This window comes from Ovis aries, chromosome 2 (genome assembly GCF_016772045.2).
Source record: "Ovis aries strain OAR_USU_Benz2616 breed Rambouillet chromosome 2, ARS-UI_Ramb_v3.0, whole genome shotgun sequence".
Classification (NCBI taxonomy): Eukaryota; Metazoa; Chordata; class Mammalia; order Artiodactyla; family Bovidae; genus Ovis; species Ovis aries.
The window spans coordinates 53,614,736-53,642,108 of NC_056055.1; the positions used below are offsets into that span (position 1 = coordinate 53,614,736).

Below are 27,373 nucleotides of genomic sequence, written 5' to 3' on the forward strand. Positions count from 1 at the left end.
AACTGAGTAAAGCTGTTGGTCTCCTAGGGAAATTGTAGTTGTTACTTACTGACCAATAGGCTCTCCACTAGTGATAAATTCACCGTGGTCATGGTTTAGTCACTAAGTTGTGTCAGACTCTTTTGCGACCCCTGGACTGTAGCCCACCAGGCTGCTCTGTCCATAGAATTTCCTAAGCAAGAATACTGGAGTGGGTTTCCATGCTCTCCTCCAGGGGATCTTCCCAACCCAGGGATTGAACCTGCATCTCCTAAGTGTCCTGCATTGCAGGAGGATTCTTTACCCACTGAGTCACCAGGGAAGCCTGATATACTCATTAATGAATATTTACAAGAGAGCAGGAAGCGTGATGTCAACTAAAGATTGAGGGGAAACCTGGAAGAAAAGTTCTTGAGGCATTGTCTACCTTAACAGACCTATGAAGCAGAAAGCATGTCATGTTTCCTGCATATAGAGAACAAGGCTTAGAGGCATCCCAAGCTGTAGTTGCAGCAATAACTGATGGGACCATTTTTGAATGGATTGACTGGTGGATACCCACTAGGAGATAATTTGCAACACTGAAAATATTAACTGTACTTATTTTTATGTCTTGGATTTACATGTGTTAAAGAAATAACTGGTTTATTGAGATATAATTTACAAACTACAGCACCCCTTTAAAGTGTATAATGCAGTGGTTTTTAGTATATTTACTGAATTGTACAATTATCATTTCTATTAAATTTAAAATACTTTTTATAATTTTATTTATTTATTTTTGGCTGTGCTGAGTCTTCGTTGTCACACAAGCTTTTCTCTAGTTACAGAGAGTGTAGGCTGCTCTCTAGTTGTGGTCTGTGGGCTTCTCAGTGTGGTGGGTTCTCTTGTTGCCAAGCACGGGCTCGAGGAGTGAGGGCTCAATAGTTGCAGCTCTTGTGCTCTAGAGCACAGGCTCAGTAGTTGTGGTACACAGGCTTAGTTGCTCCATAACATGCTGGATCCTCCTGGACCAGGGATCAAACTCATGTCTCCTGCACTGGGAGGCAGATTCTTTACCACTGAGCCAGCAGGGAAGCCCTCTATTGAATTTTATACCACTAAAGAAACCCTGTACCCATTAGCAGTCACTCCCTAGTTCTCCTCCCTGCAGCCTGCAGTAACCCCTAATCTACTTTCTCTGTCAGTTCAGTTCAGCTCAGTTCAGTCTCTCAGTCATGTCTGACTCTTTGCGACTCCATGAACCACAGCACACCAGGCCTCCCTGTCCATCACCAACTCCCAGAGTCTACCCAAACTCATTTCCATTGAGTCGGTGATGCCATCCAACCATCTCATCCTCTGTCGTACTTTCTGTATAAATTTCCCTATTTAGGACATTGCATATAAATGGAATCATATGATTTAAGTGGTCTTTTGTGTCCGGCTCCTTTTTTTGTTTTTGGCCACACCAAACATCTCGTGGGATCTTAGTTCCCCGACCAGGGATGGGAACACATGCTCCCTGCATTGGAAGCTTGGAGTCTTAACTATGGGACCACCAGGAAAGTCCCTGTGTTTGTCTTCTTTTATTTAGCATAATGTTTTTAAGGTTTTAATGTTGTAGTGTGGATCAGTGTTTCATTTTTTATGGATGAATAATTCCTTTGTTGGTGATAATACCACATTTTGTTTATCCAGTTGTCAATAGATGGGCATTTGGATTATTCCAGCTTTTTGTCTTCTATTGCCGGAGTCCAGCTCTAGCAGCCAGGGAATCAGCCTGATATAGCCTCTGACTCATAGTACAGAATTACACGTTTATTTCAAGCTTCAGGTTCTCTTTTATACTTTGACAAAAGCATTAGGTCAGAGGTTCAACTTTTTAGTTTCCCCCACCCAGATTTACTGTACTTAACTTGTGATTACATTGTAATTTATGCTACATTCCTCAGTTTATATCTTATCTTTTTAAATCCTGTTTGCCCCTAGCATCTTAAGATCACTATCTCCTAAAAAGGCTTCTAGCTATTCTTAATTATTCCTAAACCCTAAACTCAACAATCTTCTTTTGCCATAAATATTTCCCTCACAAACAGGTCTCAGATAACAATCCTTCCCATGGCCTCAAGCTACGGCCTACATGCTCATCCTGGGACATTCTTTGTAAAGATCCTTGAACAAATGTCAATGGTTACTTTATAGATTATTTTCTGGGCACAACTGTAGAAGGCTTTGTGCTTTCTCCTGCTTCTCAAGCACTTTAACATTCTTTCCAGCCAAGGAAGGAACAAGTCAGAATCACAAGGCCTAACTCCTTTGTCCTGGGGCCGTGCCTGCAAGATGAGGAGAGGGCATTGGGGCCGTGCCTCCATTTTGTCAGTAATGCCTAGTGCAGCTCCCGACATTCTGTGATCATATTGCTATGAGCATTTGCTTATGAGTGTTTGTGTGGATGAGTGTTTGTATGAATATATATTTGTTTTCACTCCTCCTGGCTGTATACCTAGGAATAGAATTGCAGGGTCATATTGGAACTCTGTATTCCGGGGGATAGATAGACTCTTTTCAAAGCAGCTACATCATTTTAAAATTACCTTGAATGGACTGTAAGTCAAGGTACTTAAAATTCATTTCCATACTAGTGATGAATTTTTATTGATTTTACCCTGACCCATCTAGTCCCCAAAGGCACTATTTGTAAATCATCTGACAAGAATTAAGAGTATATAGTTTGACATAGATAACTACTTGATTTTTCTCTTCATTTTTATTTAAAGGTAACTGACGAGTATAGGGGTAGAACCCATTGATTTTGCTGAAATTGTGGTGAATAAAATATTAGAGTATGAATTTAAAAGAATAAAATAATGTGGAATAAAAACCATTATATTGGTTTTTAATCATCATCATTATTAAAGAGTTTAGAATGGCTAAATGTTTCATAATGAAAATATTTTGTTTTTTTTTAATGTAAATTTATTTATTTTAACTGGAGGCTAATTACTTTACAATATTGTATCAGTTTTGCCATACATCATTGTGAATCTGTCATGGGTGTACACGTGTTCCCTATCCTGAACCCCCCGTCCCATCTCCCTCCCCATACCATCCCTCTGGGTCATCCCGGTGCACCAGCCCCAAGCATCCTGTATCATGTATCGAACCTGGACTGGCAATTTGTTTCACATATGATATTATATGTTTCAATGCCATTCTACCAAATCACCCCACTCTCACCCTCTCCCACAGAGTCCAAAAGACTGTTCTATACAACTGTGTGTCTTTTGCTGTCTTGCATACAGGGTAATCGTTACCATCTTTCTAAATTCCATATATATGCGTTAGTATGCTGTGTTGGTGTTTTTCTTTCTGGCTTACTTCACTCTGTATAATCGGCTCCAGTTTCATCCACCTCATTAGAACTGATTCAAATGTATTCTTTTTAATGGCTGGGTAATACTCCATTGTATATATGTACTACAGATTTCTTATCCATTCATGTGCTGATGGACATCTAGGTTGTTTCCATGTCCTGGCTATTGCAAACAGTGCTGCGATGAACATTGGGGCACACACGTGTCTTTCAATTCTGGTTTCCTTGGTGTGTATGCCCAGCAGTGGGATTGGTGGGTCATAAGGCAGTTCTATTTCCAGTTTTTTAAGGAATCTCCACACTGTTCTCCATAGTGGCTGTACTAGTTTGCATTCCCACCAAGAGTGTAAGAGGGTTTGCTTTTCTCCACACCCTCTCCAGCATTTATTGCTTGTAGACTTCTGGATAGCAGCCATTCTGACTGGTGTGAAATGGTACCTCATTGTGGTTTTGATTTGCATTTCTCTGATAATGAGTGATGGTGAGCATCTTTTCATGTGTTTGTTAGCCATCTGTATGTCTTCTTTGGAGAACTGTCTGTTTAGTTCTTTGGCCTATTTTTTTGATTGGGTCATTTATTTTTCTGGAGTTGAGCTGCAGGAGTTGCTTGTAAATTTTTGAGATTAATTCTTTGTCAGTTGCTTCATTTGCTATTATTTTCTTCCTTTCTGAAGGTGGTCTTTTTACCTTGCTTATAGTTTCCTTTGTTGTGCAGAAGCTTTTAATTTTAATTAGGTCCTATTTGCTTATTTTTGCTTCTATTTCCAATATTTGGGAGGTGGGTCGTAGAGGATCCTGCTGTGATTTATGTTGGAGAGTATTTTGCCTATGTTCTCTTCTAGGAATTTTATAGTTTCTGGTCTTACGTTTAGATCTTTAATCCATTTTGAGTTTATTTTTGTGTGTGGTGTTAGAAAGTGTTCTCGTTTTATTCTTTTACAAGTGGTTGATAGGTTTCCCAGCACCACTTGTTAAAGACATTGTCTTTTCTCCATTGTGTATTCTTGCCTCCTTTGTCAAAGATAAGGTGTCCATAGGTGCGTGGATTTATCTCTGGGCTTTCTATTTTGTTCCATTGATCTATATTTCTGTCTTTGTGCCAGTACCATACTGTCTTGATAACTGTGGCTTTGTAGTAGAGCTTGAAGTCATGCAGGTTGATTCCTCCAGTTCCATTCTTCTTTCTCAAGATTGCTTTGGCTATTCGAGGTTTTTTTGTATTTCCATACAAATCTTGAAATTATTTGTTCTAACTCTGTGAAAAATACCGTTGGTAGCTCGATAGGGATTGCATTGAATCTATAAATTGCTTTGGGTAGTATAGTCATTTTCACTATATTGATTCTTCTGATCCATGAGCATGGTATATTTCTCCATCTGTTAGTGTCTTCTTTGATTTCTTTCATCAGTGTTTTATAGTTTTCTATATATAGGTCTTTAGTTTCTTTAGGTGGATATATTCCTAAGTATTTTATTCTTTTCATTGTAGTGGTGAATGGAATTGTTTCCTTAATTTCTCTTTCTATTTTCCCATTAGTGTATAGGAATGCAAGGGATTTCTGTGTTGATTTTATATCCTGCAATGTTACTATATTCATTGATTAGCTCTAGTAATTTTCTGGTGGAGTCTTTAGGGTTTTCTATGTAGAGGATCATGTCATCTGCAAACAGTGAGAGTTTTACTTCTTTTCCAATTTGGATTCCTTTTATTTCTTTTTCTGGTCTGATTGCTGTGGCCAATACTTCCAAAACTACGTTGAATAGTAGTGGTGAAAGTGGGCACCCTTGTCTTGTTCCTGACTTTAAGGGAAATGCTTTCAATTTTTCACCTTTGAGGATAATGTTTGCTGTGGGTTTGTCATATATAGCTTTTATTATGTTGAGGTATGTTACTTCTATTCCTGCTTTCTGGAGCGTTTTTATCATAAATGGATGTTGAATTTTGTCAAAGGCCTTCTCTGCATCTATTGAGATAATCATATGGCTTTTATTTGTCAACTTGTTAATATGGTATATTACATTGATTGATTTGCGGATATTGAAGAATCCTTGCATCCCTGGGATAAAGCCCACTTGGTCATGATGTATGATGTTTTTAATGTATTGTTGGATTCTGATTGCTATAATTTTGTTAAGGATTTCTGCATCTATGTTCATCAGTGATATTGGCCTGTAGTTTTCTTTGTTTGTGGCATCTTTGTCAGGTTTTGGTATTAGGATGATGATGGCCTCATAGAATGAGTTTGGAAGTTTACCTTCCTCTGCAATTTTCTAGAAGATTTTTAGTAGGATAGATGTTAGCTCTTCTCTAAATTTTTGGTTGAATTCAGCTGTGAATCTGTCAGGACCTGGGCTTTTGTTTGCTGGAAGATTTCTGATTACCGTTTCAATGTCCGTGCTTGTGATGGGTCTGTTAAGATTTTCTGTTTCTTCCTGGCTCAGTTTTGGAAAGTTGTACTTTTCTAAGAATTTGTCCATTTCTTCCACGTTGTCCATTTTATTGGCATATGATTGCTGATAGTAGTCTCTTATGATCCTTTGTATTTCTGTGTTGTCTGTTGTGATCTCTCCATTTTCATTTCTAATTTTATTGATTTGATTTTTCTCCCTTTGTTTCTTGATGAATCTGGCTAATGGTTTGTCAATTTTATTTATCCTTTCAAAGAACCAGCTTTTGGCTTTGTTGATTTTTGCTATGGTCTCTTTTGTTTCTTTTGCATTTATTTCTGGCCTAAGTTTTAAGATTTCTTTCCTTCTGCTAACCCTGGGGTTCTTCATCTGTTCCTTTTCTAGTTGCTTTAGGTGTAGAGTTAGGTTATTTATTTGACTTTTTTCTTGTTTCTTGAAGTATGCCTGTATTGCTATGAACCTTCCCCTTAGCACTGCTTTTACGGTGTCCCACAGGTTTTGGGTTGTTGTCTTTCCATTTTCATTTGCTTCTATGCATATTTTGATTTCTTTTTGATTTCTTCTTTGATTTGTTGGTTATTCAGCAGCGTGTTGTTCAGCCTCCATATGGTGGAATTTTTAATAGTTTTTCTCTTGTAATTGAGATCTAATCTTACTGTATTGTGGTCAGAAAAGAAGGTTGGAATGATTTCAACTTTTTTGAATTTACCTAGGCTAGATTTATGGCCTAGAATGTGATCTGTCCTGGACAAGGTTCTGTGTGCACTTGAGAAAAACGTGAAATTCATCATTTTGGGGTGAAATGTCCTATAGATATCAATTAGGTCTAACTGGTCTATTGTATCATTTAAAGTTTGTGTTTCCTTGTTAATTTTCTGTTTAGTTGATCTATCCATAAGTGTGAGTGGGGTATAAAAATCTCTCACTATTATTGTGTTATTGTTAATTTCCCCTTTCATACTTGTTAGCATTTGTCTTACATATTGCGGTGCTCCTATGTTGGGCACATATATATTTATAATTGTTATATCTTCTTCTTGGATTGATCTTTTGATCATTAAGTAGTGTCCATCTTTGTCTCTTTTCACAGCCTTTGTTTTAAAGTCTATTTTATCTGATATGAGTATTGCTACTCCTGCTTTCTTTTGGTCTCTATTTGCATGGCATATCTTTTTCCATCTGTTCACTTTCAGCCTGTATGTGTCCCTTGTTTTGAGGTGGGTCTCTTGTAGACAATGTATATAGAGGTCTTGTTTTTGTATCCATTCAACCAGTCTTTGTCTTTTGGTTGGGGCATTCAACCCATTTACATTTAAGGTAATTATTGATAAGTATGATTCCGTTTCCATTTACTTTATTGTTTTGGGTTCTGGTTTATACACCCTTTTTTTGTTTCCTGTCTAGAGAATATCCTTTAGCATTTGTTGGAGAGCTGGTTTGGTGGTGCTGAATTGTCTCAGCTTTGGCTTGTCTATAAAGCTTTTGATTTTTCCTTCATATTTGAATGAGATCCTTGCTGGGTACAGTAATCTGGGCTGTAGGTTATTTTCTTCCATCACTTTAAGTATGTCCTGCCATTTTCTTCTGGCCTGAAGAGTTTCTATTGAAAGATGAGCTATTACCCTTATGGGAATCCCCTTGTGTGTTATTTGTTGTTTTTCCCTTGCTGCTTTTAATATTTGTTGTTTGTGTTTGATCTTTGTTAATTTGATTAATATGTGTCTTGGGGTGTTTCACCTTGGGTTTATCTTATTTGGGACTCTCTGTGTTTCTTGGACTTGGGTGATTATTTCCTTCCTCATTTTAGGGACGTTTTTGACTATTATCTCCTTAAGTCTTTTCTCATGGTCTTTCTTTTTGTCTTGTTCTTCTGGGACTCCTATGATTTGAATGTTGGGGCATTTAACATTGTCCCAGAGGTCTCTGAGATTGTCCTCATTTCTTTTAATTCGTTTTTCTTTTTTCCTCCCTGATTCATTTATTTCTACCATTCTATCTTCTGCCTCACTAATCCTATCTTCTGCCTCCATTATTCTATTTGTTCCCTCCAGAGTGTTTTTTATCTCATTTATTGCATTATTCGTTATATATTGACTCTTTTTTGCTTCTTCTAGGTCCTTGCTAAACCTTTCCTGCATCTTTTCAGTCTTGCTTCTAGGCTATTTATCTGTGATTCCATTTTGTTTTTGAGATTTTGAATCATTTTCACTATCATTATTCAGAATTCTTTATCAGGTAGATTCCCTATCTCTTCCTCTTTTGTTTGGTTTCATGGGCATTTATCCTGTCCCTGTACCTGCTCGGTATTCCTCTTTCTCTTCATCTTGTTTATATTGCTGTGTTTGGGGTGACCTTTCTGTATTCTGGCAGTTTGTGGAGTTCTCATTATTGTGGAGTTTCCTCACTGAGGGTGGTTTGTCAAGGTTTCCTGGTTAGGGTGGCTTGTGTCGGTGTTCTGGTGGGTGGAACTGGATTTCTTCCCTCTGGAGTTCAATGAATTGTCCAGCAATGAGTTATGAGATGTCAGTGGGTTTGGAGTTACTTTGGGCAGCCTGTATATTGAAGCTCAGGGCTGTGTTCCTGTGTTGCTGGAGAATTTGCATGGTATGTCTTGCTCTGGAACTTGTTGGCCCTTGGGTGTTGCTTGGTTTCAGTGTAGGTATGGAGGCATTTGATGAGCTCCTGTCGATTAATGTTCCCTGAAGTCAGGAGTTCTCTGGTGTTCTCAGGATTTGGACTTAAGGCTCCTGCTTCTGGTTTTCAGTCTTATTTTTACAGTAGCCTCAAGACTTCTCCATCTATACAGCACTGTTGATAAAACATCTAGGTTAAAGATGAAGTTTCTCCACAGTAAGGGACACCCAGAGAGGTTCACAGAGTTACATGGAGGAGAGGGAAGAGGAAGATAGAGGTGACCCAAATGAGATGACGTAGAATCAAAGGAGGAGAGAGCAAGCTAGCCAGTAATCACTTCCTTATGTGCACTCCACAACTGGACCACTCAGAGATGTTCACAGTTATACAGAGAAGAGAAGAGGGAGGAAGGTGACAGAGGTGGCCAGGAGGATAAAGAGGGGAATCAAAAGGAGAGAGCTAGATCCAGCCAGTAATCATTTCCTTAAGTGTTCTCCACCATCTGCAACACACAAAGAAATTCACAGAGTTGGGTAGAGAAGAGAAGAGAGAGGGAGGAGATAGAGGTGACCTTGTGGAGAAAAAGGAGAGTCCAAAGGGGGAGAGAGCAGCCAAGCCAGTAATCTTGCTCCCAAGTAAAAATGGGTACTGAAGATTGGGTTCTTAAAAGTACAAAATTGATAACAAATACCAAAAATCAAAGATTAAAAATCTAGAGTAGAGGTTGGATTTTCAAAAATACAATATTAAAGAAAAAAAAGTCACAAAAATTATTAAAAAAAATATATGAAGTTTGCTTTAAAAAATAGGGTCTTTTTTTTCCCAAAGTAATGGTTATAACAATGAAAAAGAAGTAATAGAGGACTTAAAAATTAAAAAAATTAAAAAAATAGAGAATTATAGTAAAAATAGTAAAAATATATCTAGGACTTTCTCTGGTGTTGTGGGCAGTGTAGGGTCAGTTCATTTTAGGATAGTTCCTTGATCCGGCTTATATTTCTCAAGATCTATAGGCCCCTTCCTATTTAGTCGGTACTAACTACAGAGTTTTAATCTATTGCACCAGTTGTGTCCAAGGAAGTTCCCTCTGTTTTAGTTTCTTCTGTTTGCTGTTCTCTTCAGTGTCTAATTTCTGCCCTGACACAAGGGGGCAGTGGTGGACACTTTTTTAGGCTCACTTGTTCAGTCGTGCTCTGGGGAGGGAGGGACGCTGCAAACAAATAACACTGGCATGTGCTTGCAGTGTCTCGGCCACACTGGGTTTGCCTCCACTCACGGCGTGTGTGCTTTTCCTGTCAACACTGCTTAGGCTCTAGGTTGCTCTGCTGGGAACTGTCTGAGGCTGGCCCTGGGTTGTATGCACTTCCCAGGTCTAAGCCCCTCAGGTTCAGGTACTCGGGTAGTCCTCAGAGGAGCAGACTCAATTGGGCCTGTGTTTTGTGCCGTTCCCAGATCCGAGCAGCTCAGGTGACCAGGTGTTTAGTGAGCGTGGTCGCTACAACTTATCGCCTCCCCCGTCCCTGCCGCTCGGTTTTCTGGGTGTACAACTGGTGCACCTTCTCAGGTGGATGTTGACCATCTAGAATCCCAAGAAGTCTTAGTTAGCAATGAAGCCTGTTTGCAGTTTGGTAGATAATGTCTCTCTGGGGCCGCGATTGCCCCCTTCTGGCTCTGGCTGCCTGTCACCGGAGGGGGATGGTCAGCAGCCAGCTAGCTCTGCTCAGTCCTTTGTTCTGTGGTGGGCCTGGCGGTGTCTTAGGTTAGGGCTTTTTGCATGGTAGCTATCCCAGTCTGGTTTGCTGGCCCAAGTTAGTTCCCTCAGATTGCCCTTGGGGCATTCAGGCCTGGTCCTTACTCTAACCAAGCAGCCCACACCTCCCTGCCCATTCCCCGCTTGCTAGTGGCAGGTGCAGGCATCTGCACTGCTTCTCCGCTGGGGGAGTTACCGTTGGGCATGTAATTTATGGGTTTTAATTATTTATTAATTTTTCCTCCAGGTTATGTTGCCCTCTGTGATTCCAAGGCTCGCCACAGACTCAACAGTGAGAGTGTTTCCTGGTGTTTGGAAACTTCTTTCTTTTTTAAGACTCCCTTCCTGTGATGGAGCTCTGTCCCTACCTCTTTGTCTCTTTTTTTGTCTTTTATATTTTTTGCTACCTCCTTTTGAAGACAATGGGCTGCTTTTCTGGGTGCCTGATGTCCTCTCCCGGCATTCAGAAGTTGTTTTGTGGAATTTACTCAGCGTTCAAATGTTCTTTTGATGACTTTGTGGGGAGAAAGTGTCTTCCTGTCCTATTCCTCTGCCATCTTAGGACTGCCCTCCATAATGAAAATATTTTGTCTTTACAAATAGCTGTGAAAAGAAGACAGGTGAAAAGCAAAGAAGAAAAGGGAAGATATAAGCATCTCAATGCAGAGTTCCAGAGAATAGCAAGAAGAGATAAGAAAGCCTTCTTCAGTGATCAATGCAAAGAAATAGAGGAAAACAACACAATGGGAAAGACTAGAGATCTCTTCAAGAAAATTAGAGATACCAAGGGAACATTTCATGCAAAGACAGGCTTGACAAAGGACAGAAATGGTATGGACCTAACAAGAGCACAAGATATTAAGAAGAGGTGGCAAGAATACATGGAAGAACTGTACAAAAAAGATCTTCACGACCTAGATAATCATGATGATGTGATCACTCATCTAGAGCCAGACATCTTGGAAAGTGAAGTCAAGTGGGCCTTAGAAAGCATCACTACAAACAAAGCTAGTGGAGGTGATGGAATTCCAGTTGAGCTGTTTCAAATCCTGAAAGATGATGCTGTAAAAGTGCTGCACTCAATATGCCAGCAAATTTGTAAAACTCAGCAGTGGCCACAGGACTGGAAAAGGTCAGTTTTCATTTCAATCCCAAGGAAAGGCAATGCCAAAGAAAGCTCAAACTACTGCACAATTGCACTCATCTCACATGCTAGTAAAGTAATGCTCAAAATTCTCCAAGCCAGGTTTCAGCAATATGTGAACCGTGAACTCCCTGATGTTCAAGCTGGTTTTAGAAAAGGCAGAGGAACCAGAGATCAAATTGCCAACATCTGCTGGATCATGGAAAAAGTAAGAGAGTTCCAGAAAAACATCTATTTCTGCTTTATTGACTATGCCAAAGCCTTTGACTGTGTGGATCACAATAAACTGTGGACAATTCTAAAAGAGATGGGAATACCAGACCACCTGACCTGCCTTTTGAGAAATCTGTATGCAAGTCAGGAAGCAACAGTTAGAACTGGACATGGAACAACAGACTGGTTCCAAATAGGAAAAGGAGTCCGTCAAGGCTGTATATTGTCACCCTGCTTATTTAACTTATATGCAGAGTACATAATGAGAAACGCTGAACTGGAAGAAACACAAGCTGGAATCAAGATTGCCAGGAGAAATATCAATAACCTCAGATATGCAGATGACACCACCCTTATGGCAGAAAGTGAAGAGGAGCTAAAAAGCCTCTTGATGAAAGTGAAAGAGGAGACTGAAAAAAGTTGGCTTAAAGCTGACCATTCAGAAAACGAAGATCATGGCATCCGGTCCCATCACTTCATGGGAAATAGATGGGGAAACAGTAGAAACAGTGTCAGACTTTATTTTTTTGGGCTCCAAAATCACTGCAGTTGGTGATTGCAGCCATGACATTAAAAGTCGCTTACTCCTTGGAAGAAAAGTTATGACCAACCTAGATAGCATATTCAAAAGCAGAGACATTACTTTGCTGACTAAGGTCTGTCTAGTCAAGGCTATGGTTTTTCCTGTGATCATGTATGCATGTGAGAGTTGAACTGTGAAGAAGGCTGAGCACCGTAGAACTGATGCTTTTGAACTGTGGTGTTGGAGAAGACTCTTGAGAGTCCCTTGGACTGCAAGGAGATCCAACCAGTCCATTCTGAAGGAGATCAGCCCTGGGATTTCTTTGGAAGGAATGATGCTAAAGCTGAAGCTCCAGTACTTTGGCCACCTCATGCGAAGAGTTGACTCATTGGAAAAGCCTCTGATGCCGGGAGGGATTGGGGGCAGGAGGAGAAGGGGATGACCGAGGATGAGATGGCTGGATGGCATCATGGACTCCATCGACGTGAGTGTGAGTGAACTCTGGGAGATGGTGATGAACAGGGAGGCCTGGCGTGCTGCAATTCATGGGGTCGCGAAGAGTCGGACACGACTGAGTGACTGAACTGAACTGAACTGAACTTTCATAAATTACAGGGCAGAGAAGAAGTGTTGGATATAATTCCATTAGATATTTGAAAACAAATCCCTTTGTAGTGGTAGACACTCTTTTCCTTGGCCTTGTTCTTTGAGATTCAGATCAGTGCATAGAAGCAAATAGCAACTCATCTAAGAAATAGGGGAAAATCACAAGAAGGTTTGTTTTTGGCTGAAATGCATGAAAAGTTAGAGAAATCATCTCTGAATTGTTTTTATTCGTCCGTGGCTCCTGCAGCCTTGAGGTATACATATTGATAGATATGCCAAGTCTCCCACATCTTTGCTGTTAGTGTCCTGTTTCAGGGCTGCTTGCAGATACATGATCACCTGTAAAACTGGTCACACTTTAATGACTATCCACTCTATTACATTAATTTGTCAATTATTGTGCTAATATCTTGTTTTTCTATATATTTTTATTAAATATTCTAATATGTGAAAGAATTCCTTTCATATATTTAATTTGTAAACTTTTTATTCTCCATCCTTCCCTGATTGCTTTTCTACACAATATTTAGAATAATTTTCTCATCAAAAATTCTCTAGAATTTTCTTCTTAAATTCTTTGAAGAAATTTAAGTTAGTTTGGAAGAATTGTCAGCATTTATAAACATTTGGCTGACAAAGGTCCATCTAGTCAAAGCTATGGTTTTTTCAGTAGCCATGTATGGATGTGAGAGTTGGACCATTAAGAAGGCTGAATGCCAAATAATTGATAGAAGACTCTTGAGAGTCCCTTAGAGAGCCAGGAGATCAAAGCAGTCAATCCTAAAGGAAATCATTCCTGAATATTCATTGATAAGACTGATGTTTAAGCTGAAGCTCCAATACTTTGGCTACCTGATGTGAAGAGCTGACTCACTGAAAAAGACCCTGATGCTGGGAGAGATCGAGGGCAGGAGGAGAAGGGGATGACAGAGGATGAGATGGCTGGATGGCATCACTGATTCAATGGACATGAGTTTGAGCAAACTCTGGGAGATAGTGAAGGACAGGGAAGCCTGGTGTGCTGCAGTTCACAGGGTCGCAAAGAGTCAGACATGGCTTAGTGACTGAACAACAACAACAACAACAACAAAATACCTACTTGGCTTTTTATTGGAATTACTTAGATCAATTCCAGTTCATAAATGAAGTATACCTTTCCATTAAAATTTTTTTTCTAATCTTTCATTGCTGATACAAAGAAATAAAGTTAACTTGTATATATAAAAAAGATACTAGGCCACCCACATAGGGCATATTAAGGGAGTGTGATAATTTAGGAAATAAAATGGCACATGATAAGCACAGTACATATTGAACTGTGAACATTCTTGAACTCTTGGATCCAGCTTAAGATTCAGTGATTCACTCATTCGACAAATATATCATGAACACCTATTATGTGCCAGGGATTGTGTTAGACACTGAGGACATGTTAAATAGCAGTGAACAGTTTACATACGTTTCCTGCTTAGAGTCTGAAAGACATAGACAAGTAACCTGGCAGTTACAAACCTGTATTGTGTTAAGTGTTATGAGAGGAATTTAAGGTATTACAGGAACACATAGAAGGAATATCTTACACAGACTTGTGGGGTTGGTGACAGGTTCCTGATAGAAATGATGTCTAAGCTGAAACAAGAAGAATGAGTAGAAGCTAGACAAGTGAAGGAATATGGGTGAGATGGGGGAAGGAGAGGAAAGACTCTGGAATGACTCCTGAGGCCAGGGTGAGATGACTGTGGACCATGGAGACACTGACGGAGATAGAGACAGAAGGTGAAGGTCCAGCTACTGCTGAGAAGAGGAGTTCAGCTATGCTTTGTTAGGTTTGAGATACTTGTGGGACATCCAGAGAGAGATGAGAGATATATGGGTTGGGAGTTCACAAGAGAGGAAAGGACTGGAGATATAGATTTGGGAGTCATCGGGGTAGTTGCTGAAGTCATGAATACAGTTGAGACCATCCAGAGAGAGTGAATAGAGAGAACATAGAAGGAGACCAGGGACAAATTAAGAAAAAGAAAAAGAAGAAAGTCTTAGAGACTGAAGGAGTGACTAGACAAAAGAAAGAATTGGCAGAGAATGAAGCCAGAAAAAGACAGAGGAAGGCAGAACAGAGCAAGCAGTGACCAACTTAGGAATTGTTGCTGAGTTCCAGAATGATAATCATTAAAAAGTACTCATTGGATTAGGCAATGTGGGAGTTGCTGGGGTTTTAGCAAGAGCAGTTTCAGTGGAGGCATTGGTGGAAGGAACCAGACTGGACTGGTTCTAGGAGGTAACGGGGAATTCTGAGCTGTTTACTGCCAATACCTAGAAGCATGATAAATATCCCCGTTAGAGGAAATTGGTGAGCATATTATGCTCAGCCAAGGTTTTCCATATGCCCAGTGAATTCTCATATGGAAAATGTCTCTTGTTGAGACTATAAATGACAATGAAGATTTATACTAAGTGTCTTGAAGACAGAAGAAAATGAAGAACTTTTTATTTATCATACTCTACCTATTGAGTGGCTTCCCTGGTGGTGCAGAGGTTAAAGCTTCTGCCTGCAATGTAGGAGACCTGGGTTCGATCCCTGGGTCGGGAAGATCCCCTGGAGAAGGAAATGGCACTCCACTCCAGTATTCTTGCCTGGAGACTCCCATGGACGGAGGAGCGATGGGTTGCACAGAGTTGGACACGACTGAGCCACTTCACTTTCACTTTCACTTTTCACCTATTGAGTACCTTCATTTGTTTTAAATAAATTTCCTTTAGATACCTTGGACAACATGATTGGAAAGGGCAGAGAAAGAGGGACTATCTATTTTGTAGGCTTATGGGTGGGAATTCTGGTGAAAAACAGGGGATACATTCTCCAGAAGATAACAACAGACTTTTGTATTTCTGGTGTCTCTCCATAAGATTTACCATTTGTATCAAAACGGTTTGCACTGCCTGTGTAAAGTCAATATTAGACTTAAGCAAGAGTGGAAGCCCCACATTCTAGTCTTCAAAGGTACTAAATATAGTCATGAATTTTATTATCTGAAAAACAGTCAGTCATATTTATTCATCAGTTTTTAAGAATTCCAGTGAGTAGAGGAATTATGAATGTTAGTAAAATGATATCTGAGAATCTTAAAGCATATTAGCCTCATGTAGTAGACACACACTGATCTCCAGAGAGGCCATATATTACGCTGGAAAAGAGCTGGATTCTGGAGTCAGAGAGATCTATACTTGGATCCCAAACCTGCATTTGGTAGATTATGCCTTTGGGGTGGTCTTTTAACATCTCTGAGTCTTAGTCTTCTTCTCACATGTGAAATGGTAGTTAAATAAAATAAGGCATATAAAGGTCTTGGCATAAAGTATGAACTTAATAAATATCAGTTATTATATTTCCCAAATTGTAAAATTGTTTGGTTCTGTAATTCAAATTTCACAAATATTGCTTTGCCCTTTATAAAATGTTATCTTAAATCTATAACCACAAGGATGTAGTAGGGATGGCATATACTTTTATGCACTGTATGTGGTTGGAATATAATCTTTATTTATTTATTTTGCTGCATCATACAGCTTACAGGATCTTCGTTCTGTGATCAGGGATCGAACTTGTGATCCTTCAATGGAAACACAGAATCCTAACCACTAGACCCCAAGGGAGTTCCTTGGAAATAGTCTTTTTTGTTCTGCCATTGACTCACTCCTTTTATTTTTATTTATTTTTTTTTATACTTTTTTTTTGTATTGGTATATAGCCAATGAACAGTGTTGTGATAGTTATAGGTGAACAGTGAAGGGACTTAGCCATACATATACATGTTTCCATTCTTCCTCAAACTCCCCTCCTATCCAGGCAACCACATAACACTGAACAGAGTTCCATGTGCTATACAGTAAGTCCTTGTTGGTTATCCACTTCAGATATGGCAGTGTGTACATGTCCATCCCAAACTACCTAACTGTCCCTTCCCCTCATCTTTCTCCCCACGTCAGACATAAGTTCATTCTCTAAGTCTGTACTCACTCCTTTTAGTCTTCTTCCCATTATCTCGAATTTATCAAATGAGTTCTCTTCTCATACACCTGAACTCTCACAAATGACAGGAATCTAATTCTAACAAATATGAGCAAAGGAAAACAAGGTTTATGTAACTGGGATGTCAGAAGTGGAGCTGAGTATAGGTTTGTAAAAAATGTCATCTCTTAGATCTGTTTTTTCTCTCTGTGTGGCCCCTTTCACTCCCACTTTCGATCCTACTGCAGCTTGGCTTCCTGAATACAGTAAGAAGATGGTGGGAACTTGGGGAAGGGTTTCAGGATTATGTTTTGGGGATTGTGTTGTCCCAGTTGAGCACCCTGAGAGGAAAGAAGAAAGAAAACATCTCTTTCCCAGCATCTGTATATAAAACCTAGAGTAAGTTCAGTTCAGGTCATTCGCTCAGTTGTGTCCAATTCTTTGCTGACCCTATGGACTGCAGCACACCAGGCTGTCCATCACCAACTCCAGAGCTTGCTCAAACTCATGTCCATGGAGTTGGTGGTGGCATTCAGCCAACTCTTCCTCTGTTACTCCCTTCTCCTCCTGCCTTCAATCTTTCCCAGCATCAGGGTCTTTTCTAAAGAAAGAGTCAGTTCTTTGCATTAGGTGGCCAAAGTATTGGAGCTTCAACTTCAGCAGTGAATATTCAGGACTGATTTCCTTTAGGATTGACAGGTTTGATCTCCTTGCAGTCCAAGGGTCTGTCAAGAGTCTTCTCCAACACCACAGTTCAAAAGCACCAATTATTTGGCACTCAGCTTTCTTTATAGTCAACTCTCACATCCATACATGACTGCTGGAAAAACCATAGCTTTGACTAGATGGACCTTTGATGGCGAAGTACTGTCTCTGCTTTTTAATACGCCGTCTAGGTTGGTCATAGCTTTTCTTCCAAGGAGCAAGCGTCTTTTAATTTCATGGCTGCTGTCACCATCTGCAGTGATTTTTGAGCCCAAGAAATTAAAGTCTCTCACTTTATTTTGTTTCCATTGTTTCCCCATCTATTTGCCATGAAATGATGGGACCGGATGCCATGATCTTAGTTTTTTGAGTGTTGAGTTTTAAGCTAGCTTTTTCACTCTCCTCTTTCACTTTCATCAAAAGGCTCTTTAGTTCCTCTTTACTTTTTGTCAAAAGGGTGATGTCATCTGCATATCTAAGGTTATTGATATTTCTCCCAGCAATCTTGATTCCTTTCACCCAGCCTAGCATTTTGCATGATGTACTCTGTATATAAGTTAAATAAGTAAGATGACAATATACAGCCTTGACATACTTCTTTCCCAGTTTGGAACCAGTTCATTGTTCCATGTCTGATTCTAACTGTTGCTTCTTGAGCTGCATACAGTTTTCTCAGGAGACAGGTCAGGTGGTCTGGTATTCCCATCTCATTCAGAATTTTCCTGTTTGTTGTGATCCACATAGTTAGAGGCTTTAGCATAGTCAATGAAGCAGAAGTAGATTTTTTTCTGGAACTCTCTGCTTTTTCTATGATCCAACGGATGTTGGCAATCTGATCTGTGGTTCCTCTGCCTTTTCTAAATGCAGATTGAACATCTGGAAGTTCTCGGTTCATGTACTGTTGAAGCCTAGTTTGGAGAATTTTGAGCATTACTTTGCTAGTGTGTGAGATGAGTGTACTTGTGTGGTAGTTTGAACATTCTTTGGCATTGCCCTTCTTTGGGATTAAATGAAAACAGCTTTTCCAGTCCTGTGGCCTTTGTTGAGTTTCCCAAATTTGCTGTCATATTGAGTGAAAGACTTGCACAGCATCATCCTTTAGGATCTGTAATAGCTCAGCTGGAATTCCATCACCTCTACTAGCTTTGTTCTTAGTGATGCTTCCTAAGGCCCACTTGACATGCACTCCAGGATGTCTGGCTCTAGGTGAGTGATCACATCATCGTGGTTATCTGGGTCATGAAGATCTTTTTTATATAGTTCTTCTGTGTATTCTTGCCACGTCTTCTTAATATCTTCTGCTTCTGTTAGGTGCATGCTGTTTCTGTCCTTTATTGTGCCTATGTTTGCATGAAGTGTTCTCTTGGTATCTCTAATTTCTTGAAGAGATCTCTGGTCTTTCCCATTCTATTGTTTTCCTCTGTCTCTTTGCATTGATCACTTAGGCAGACTTTCTTGTCTCTCCTTGCTATTCTTTGGAACTCAACATTCAGATGGATATATCTTTCGTTTTCTCCTTTGCCTTTCACTTCTCTCTATTTCTCAGCTATTTGTAAGGGCTCCTCAGTCAACCACTTTGCCTTTTTGGATTTCTTCTTTGAGATGGTTTTGATTACTGCCTCCTGTACAATGTTACGAACCTCTGTCCATAGTTCTTCAGGAACTCCATCTATCAAATCTATTCCCTTGAATCTATTTGTTACTTCCACTTTATAAAGTGGAAGTATATTACTATCTTAAAGATATAGCAAAGATGGTTAGTAGAAACCTTTGAAATTGTTGTTTTATCTTCCTTCTTCTCTGAGCCAAGATGGTACTTTAGAAACAATATCACATTCCTGGAGAATGACTGAAGACCATTACTGTCTTAAGGGATTTGATTTAGGTCATACATGAATGATATAGTGGTTTTCCCTACTTTCTTCAGTTTAAGTCTCAGCTCAGTTCAGTTCAGTCACTCAGTCATGTCCGACTCTTTGCGACCCCATGAATCACAGCACGCCAGGCCTCCCTGTCCATCACCGACTGCTGGAGCCTACCCAAACCCATGTGCATTGAGTTGGTGATGCCATCCAACCATCTCATCCTGTGTGGTCCCCTTCTCCTCCTCCCCTCAGCCTTTCCCAGCATGAGCGTCTTTTCAAATGGGTTAGCTCTTTGCATCAGGTGGCCAAAGAATTGGAGTTTCAGCTTCAACATCAGTCCTTTCAATGAACACCCAGGACTGATCTCCTTTAGGATGGACTGGTTGGGTCTCCTTGCAGTCCAAGGGACTCTCAAGAGGCTTCTCCAACACCACAGTTCAAAAGCATCAATTCTTCAGCACTCAGCTTTCTTTATAGTGCAACTCTCACATCCATACATGACTACTGGAAAAACCATAGCCTTGACTAGATGAACCTTTGTGGACAAAGTAATGTCTCTGCTTTTTAATATGCTGTCTAGGTTGATCATAACTTTCCTTCCAAGGAGTAAGCGTTTTTTAATTTCATGGCTGCAATCACCATCTGCAGTGATTTTAGAGCCACCCAAAATAAAGTCAGCCACTGTTTCCCCATCTATTTGCCATGAAGTGATGGTGTCAGATGGCATGATGTTAGTTTTCTGAATGTTGAGCTTTAAGCCAACTTTTTCAGTCTCCTCTTTCACTTTCATTGAGAGGCTCTTTAGTTCTTCTTCACTTTCTGCCATAAGGGTGGTGTCATCTGCATATCTGAGGTTATTGATATTTCTCCCAGCAGTCTTGATTCCAGCTTGTGCTTCCTCCAGCCCAGTGTTTCTCACGATGTACTCTGCATATAAGTTAAATAAGCAGGGTGTCAATATGCAGCGTTGATGTACTCCTTTTCCTATTTCCTATTTCCAGTCTGTTTTTTCCATGTGCAGTTCTAACTGTCGCTTCCTGGCCTGCCTACAGGTTTCTCAAGAGGCAGGTCAGGTGGTCTGGTATTCCCATCTCCTTCAGCATTTTCCACAGTTTATTGTGATCCACAGTCAAAGGCTTTGGCATAGTCAATAAAGCGGAAATAGATGTTTTTTCTGGAACTCTTGCTTTTTTGATGATCCAGCAGATAGAAGTTGGCAATTTGATCTGTGGTTCCTCTTCCTTTTCTAAAACCAGCTTGAACATCTGGAAGTTCACAGTTCACATATTGCTGAAGCCTGGCTTGGAGAATTTTGAGCATTACTTTACTAGTGTGTGAGATGAGTTCAATGTGTGGTAGTTTGAGCATCTTTTGGCATTGCCTTTCTTTGGGATTGGAATGAAAACTGACCTTTTCCAGTCCTGTGGCCACTGCTGAGTTTTCCAGTTTGCCTACAGAGACCAAATAATAAATGAAGTTCTTGCTAACGTCTGGCTCCAAGTAGGTTTGCTGGGTTTGTGGATACCCTCAGTGGTTATTTCTCCTATTTTTGATCGCATTCATATACTTCAGTGTTAGAGTAACGCTCACTTTGGGTTAAAGATATAGTAAAGATGGTCAAGTAGAAACCTTTGAAATTGTTCTTTCACCTTGCTTCCTCTCCGAGCCAAGATATTAAATTGGAAACAATATCACATCCCTGGAGAATGACTGAAGACCATTGCTGGCTTAAATAAGCAGTAGCCTTCATCACAGTTACTGAGCCAGATATGGTCTAATTGCTAGAACCGATCAATAAGGCTTTAAGCTTATGGTATATGGCCATTAATCTGAGAAAAACATTCGTTTCACTTCAAATCAGAAAAGAAGGGATGGCCAACAATAACTCATTTACATTTTGATCTCAGGGCTATGTCAGCTTTCCTGTCCAGTCATAATACAGCTGAGATCTAGAGTGACTGGACATTCCACAAATCATCACACTAAACCATTTTATTGATGGTATACTGATGTACTCTAGAGGGTGGGAGTAAAACCCTACAGGGATTCAGGAATCTGCCATTTCAGTGACGATTTTAGAAGTCCAGTGTCTTGAGTATATTGGGATAGCTCTCCAAAGTATAAAGCAAATCGCTGCATCTTGCATCCCCTACCTCAAAGATGGAAGCACAGCAGCCTCCTTGGGTTTGGGAAGCAATATTTTCTACAGCTAGGTTCATTGCTGTGGCTCACATAGAGTAACAGAAGGGCTGCCCACCTTGAGTGAGACCTAGAAAAGAAAAGTCTCTGCCGGTAGGATCTAGAGAATCCTATGTTGTTGGAAGTGTCAGTGGTAGGAAATGATGCAGTTTGGAGCATATGTTAAGTTCCAGTGGAACAATCACACTGTAAGCTCTTGGAATTCTGGCTTCTGTTGCCTCTGAATATCCAACCTGTCAGCAATAGGGACCAATGCTGAGCCCTTGATAGGGCACTTTTCCTTGAGCAGACCAACCAACCACCTACTTGGTGGCAAGTCAGCTGTTTTGGGTGTCTCCCACAATGGCGGGACCAGTGGTTCATCCTCACAAGGATATATGACTTTTTTTGGGCACTACCTGTAGTGCCTCAGTCAGCATCACTATTTAGGGGCTTAGGATATGCTTGATCTTCAGGCAGGGATTCTTACTTAGCATCCCAACATGGGAACCTCGTCAGAGTGAAGGATGTGTGGAGTGAGCCCATGAGCATAGGTCCACTGGTCATATCACATACTGTACCATCCAGGGGCAGCTGGTCTCAGAAAATGTTGAACAGCCTTTTAAAGGTGCAGAGTTGGACTGTGAAGAAAGCTGAGTGCTTAAGAATGGATGCTTTTGAACTGTGGTGTTGGAGAAGACTCTTGAGAGTCCCTTGGACTGCAAGGAGATCCAACCAGTCCATTCTAAAGGAGATCAGCCCTGGGTGTTCTTTGGAAGGAATGATGCTAAAGCTGAAACTCCAATACTTTGGCCACCTCATGCGAAGAGTTGACTCATTGGAAAAGACTCTGATGCTGGGAGGGATAGGCGGCAGAAGGAAAAGGGGATGACAGTGGGTGACATGGCTGGATGACATCACCAACTCGATGGACGTGAGTTTGAGTGAACTCCGGGAGTTGGTGTTGGACAGGGAGGCCTGGCGTGCTGCGATTCATGGGGTCGCAAAGAGTTGGACATGACTGAGTGACTGAACTGAATTGAACTGAAAGTGCCAGTGTGGTGGCAACACTGAAAGGTTGGGGCACCATCCTTCAGCATATAGTATATGTGGAGTGAACATTATGTGTGCTGGCTCCCCAGGGGGAGGAATACATGGGCCTGGGAAGAAAGGGGTGCAAACAGGAGAAACCCCACTTACCATTACTCCCAAGGACCCAGAGAGGGGTTTTTTACTTTCTGCCTCTACACCTCTGAGCTTTGTAGAGTTGGAGGTTCTGATATCTAAAGAAGGTGTAATCTTGCCAGGGGACACAACAAGGATCTTAGCGTTTTGGACTTCTGTGTCCAGGGACTAGCCTGAGAGAAGAGCCCCCATTTTGGCACAAGTAATTGACCCTGATCAGCAGGAGATGGTAAGGCAGTTTTTACTCAGCGTGAACAGGGAGGGAATAAGTGTGGAATTTCTGTGACGCAGTGGGGGCATTTCCTTGCCCTTTTGATTGGACACATGCGGCAGATCTAGTCTGAGAAGGGTGTGCTTACTCACAGCATGATTACCAGACCCTTCAGGAATGAAGGCTCAGGCTGACAAATACATTACCGATTGGGTTCTTGGCCTCCTTAATCAACAGACATGGACCACAGGCCAGACAAGAAATTTAGACCTTAGGCTTTACTTAGTGCTATGGGGTAAGCGTAGGGGTGTGTCCAGGAGGTCTGGCAGGGAGTGGCTTAGGTGGTTTGCCCACCCCTTAGGTGATGTTTTGTGTAAGGAGCATGCACAGTGACCTGCTTTTGCTCCTGACTCTCCTCCTTTTGCTCCAGGCTCTTCAAAAGTGGCAGTTGGGGTTTTTGGTCTCTTTGTATCCTTTGTCCAGAATTTGCCCTAACTGTGGCATACATGCAGTTATTTTTAGTCCCGTACAGTTTCTTTGTATTTTGTTGCTGGAGAAGATGTGTGTCCTGTTACAAGCATTGCTGGCACTGCAGCAAAGGGTCCCAGGTCCCAGCCTGTCTCAAGGTCACCCTACCAGGTGAGTCATCAAGACCAGCCAAGGTGACAGATGACAGTGAGGGAAATTTAGAAAGCAGGAGGCAGGATGTGAGTACCAGTTGCAGGCCTGAGATCAGTGGTGGTGATGAGGACGATAGTCTGTTTCACTCAGCAGGCCCTTCGTCCCATGGAACCATGGAGGAGCTACTCCCAGGCCCTTGTGGAGAGGGAGATGTGTGTGACCATAGGAATGTGTCTCAGAACTCCTGCTGTGGGCAGCATAATCGATGTCCTCAGCTGCTGTGTTGTACAACAGTACCACAATTTGCTGCAAGGCCCCATTTCCTGTGGTCTGTTTCCAGCCAGTGACGGTACACAGCAGGCCCGTTCCTGTGAGACAGAGGGCGCCTCTGACAGAAGATTTTGGCCTGAGAATCCTACATCAGCTTTGCAGAAACTCTGAACGTGTGGCATTCTGAGGCCCCTCCAGTACTGTCTTCCTTCTTTCCCTCGCTGCTTCTTTTGGGTCAGATGTGTGTCACTATCTGGCACATCTCAGCCTTCTCCAGCTTTCTCCCCATTTTTTTTTCCCCACAGGCACTTCCCCCAGTTACTTGGAAGTCTAGTCTGATCTTGGTATCTGCTTCTTGCTTCTGAACTAACACAGGTAGGTAGAAATTTACTGACTTTATAGATGAAGAAACTGTGCTTCAGTGAGGTTGAGTGACTTACTCAAGGTTATACTGTCAATAAGAGCCATAATCTAAATCCGAGATCATCTGGCTTCAAAGCCCATGTGCCTAGATTTCATATTTCCTTTTTTCCTGCTTCTGCAGTTTCTGTTGCCTTCATTCACTCCCAGCCTCCTGGAAAGGCTTTTGGATATTCTAGTTTGTCCCTACCCTGCAAAGGCAGGAGGACTTTTGTGTACACTTGTAACACAATGTGAAAGAAAGAACATTGTACACTTGGGATCAGTTATAGTCCTTGAGGTTAAAGAGCCCCCCGTGCAAAGGAGAAACTCAGGGGACAGTGTTGGTGAACTTCCCCTCCTCTCCTGGAGAGTGTTTCTGGAGTGTTAAGCTGGAAGTTCAGAATTTTATTTTATAAGAATAACTATATGACTTTAAACCGTGATCTTACTAGTACCTGTCCTCCTCCAAACTCTTTGATGAATCTTTAAGGTTTCCTCTTCTTTTTTTTAAAAAATTAGTTACTTTATTTTTGGCTCTGTGGGGCTTTAGTTACAGCATGTTGGATATTTTGTTACATCGCATGAGCTTTGTAGTTATGGCTGGGCTTAGTTGCCCCAAGGCATGTGAGCTCTTAGTTTCCTGACCAGGGATCTAACCCAGATCTGCTTCCCTGAAAGGGGGATTCTTAACCATTGGACCACCAGGGAAGTCCAGGGTTTCCTCTTCTTAATTAAATAAGACACATACTTTTTAAGAATGAAAATCAAGGGTGTGTGGACTTTGTGGTCGAGCACCACCTGTGGAATTCATTCACCCATTCCTGGTCACAGTTTCCCTCACTGCCCTGGCCTCAAGGAGACCATGCTCTTTTACCACGCTGATTTTCACATGGACATACAGCTCTATGGAGACTCCCTGTTGCAGGCTGAAATATCTGAATGAGACGTTAGTAAAGGATAACAAAAGGAAAACCAGCCTAGGGAGTGCCGTCTGTCAGTAGCAGGCGATATGGCTTGCAAGTCAGCTTTGTTTTTAGAGTCTGCAGGATGCATTCCGTCTATGGACAGGTCACCTGAGATCTTCCCTTCCTGGCCCTTTGTGGGCCTCCCAAACCACTGCCTTTTACAGGAATGAGACCAGATAGCTGTCTGCCTTGGGGCCCACTTTAATTGTTCTGTTTCAGATAAATTGTTCCCTTTCTTTGTCGAGGACCCGAGCTTGTCCTAGGTGCTTCCCAGCTGGTGCTAGTGGTAAAAGAACCTGCCTGCAAATGCAGGAGACATAAGAGATGTGGGTTTGATCCCTGGGTCAGGAAGATTCCTTGAAGGAGGGCATGTCAACTCACTCCAATACTGTTGCCTGGAGAATCCCATGGACAGGAAAGCCACGCAGGCTACAGTCCATAGGGTTGCAAAGAGTCAAACATGACTGAAGCAACTTAGCACGCATGCACGCGCACACGCTCACCCTAGATGTTTAACACAGGGAATCATTTCATCTGACTGCTGAAACTTCGTCTCTTTCCAGTAGAGATGAAGTTTCCACAGTATATCATAATTCAACCCCTTCTTCTCACCTATCTTCATCTACATCATCATTTTCATCTCTAATGGATCATTCCCATATTCTCATCTGCACATAAGCATGCTGTGATACATTAATACCATCTTAACAAAAAAAAAAACACAGAACAAATGTACTTTGTTCTACAACCATTTTCAGTTTATGACTCTTTTCTCTGTTCTCCTTTCTAGCATAATTGTTATCTGTCTCCACTTTTTACTGCACCCACACATCAATTAGACCTTCATCCCTACCATTCCACTGAGAATGCTCTTGTGAAGGTCCTCAGTGGCCTCCAGGTTATGAAATCCAGCATTTAATTCTCAGTCCCCATCTTGTTTGTCCACTAGGCAATATTAACATAGTCGATTACTTCCTTGGACCTTCAAATGGATGTTCACTTGACTTTGGAGATACCACACGCCCTTGGTTTCCTGCCTATATTCATGAAGCTTTCCTTCTCATATTCCTTATCATATTGAAGTGCCCTAGGACTCTAGCCTCAGACGTTTTCTCTACCTATGAAAGTGAAAGTGAAGTTGATCAGTCACGTCCGAATCTTTGCATCCCAGTGGACTGTAGCCTACCAGGCTCCTCTGTCCATGGGATTTTCCAGGCAAGAGGACTGGAGTGGGTTGCCATTTCCTTCTCCAGGGGATCTTCCGATCGAGGGATCGAACCCGGGTCTTCCTGCATTGCAGGCAGATGCTTTACTGTCTGAGCCAACAGGGAAGTCCCTTTTCTCTACCTATATTCATAACCTATTAAGGGTTGGCACACTACTTCTCTAAAGGACCAGTTAGTAAATATTTTTGGTTTTGTGGGCCATATGATCTCTTGCAACTACTCAAGAAGCCATAGACAGTACAAACAAGAATGTTGATGATTGTCATGATTGTTATATGTATTCAGTGCATATTATGAGCCTTACACTGCGAAATAAGCAATATTTATCAACCTGGTATTTTAGCATAGTTTTTGTTCAGTTGCTCAGTCATGTCCAACTGTTTACTGAACTGCAGCATGCCAGGCTTCCCTCTCCTTCATTATCTCCCAGAGCTTGGTCAAACCCATGTCCACTGAGTTAGTGATACCATCCAACCATCTTATCCTTTGTTGTCCCCTTCTCCTCCTGCCTTCTGTCTTTCCCAGCATTAGGGTCTTTTCTAATGAGTAGATTCTTCTAATTAGGTGGCCAAAGTATTGGAGTTGCAGCTTCAGCATCAGTCATTCTAATGAATATTCAGGATTGATTTCATTTACGATTGACTGGTTGGATCTCCCTGTAGTCCAAGGGACTCTCAAGGGTCTTCTCGAAGACTGCAGCTCAAAAGCATCAATTCTTTGGTGTTCAGCCTTCTTTATGATCCACCTCTCACATCCATACATGACCACTGGAGAAACTATAGCTTTGACTATATGGACCTTTGTTGGCAAAGTAATGTCTCTGCTTTTTAATATGGTGTATAGGTTGGTCATAGCTTTTCTTCCAAGGAGCAAGTGTCTTCTAATTCATGGTTGCAGTTACCGCCTGCAGTGATTTTAGAGCAGGAGTCTTTTAAATCTGTTTACTGTTTCCATTGTTTCCCCATCTATTTGCCTTGAAGTAATAGAACCAGATGCCATGATTTTTGTTTTTAGCACAATTACCTGAGCATTACTGGAGCTTAGATGGAGGAAAAGGTTCCTACCTGTGTAGGGGATGGGAGGAGTTATATTTTGAAATGTGTATATTTCTCCAAGGTCTTGT

General features: G+C 41.2%; 2 protein-coding genes across 2 annotated transcripts in view; both read left to right on the forward strand.

Annotated features, from left to right (window-relative positions):
- LOC114112804 (protein SPATA31F1-like) overlaps positions 1–13,069 on the forward strand; it is a 42,301-nt gene extending 29,232 nt beyond the window's left edge. The window contains exon 5 of the mRNA XM_042243307.2: positions 10,375–13,069. The gene's annotated coding sequence lies outside the window, so the exon portion shown is untranslated. The remainder of the gene's footprint in view (positions 1–10,374) is intronic.
- LOC101110212 (protein SPATA31F1-like) overlaps positions 1–27,373 on the forward strand; it is a 113,738-nt gene that overhangs the window by 14,130 nt on the left and 72,235 nt on the right. The window lies entirely within an intron of this gene.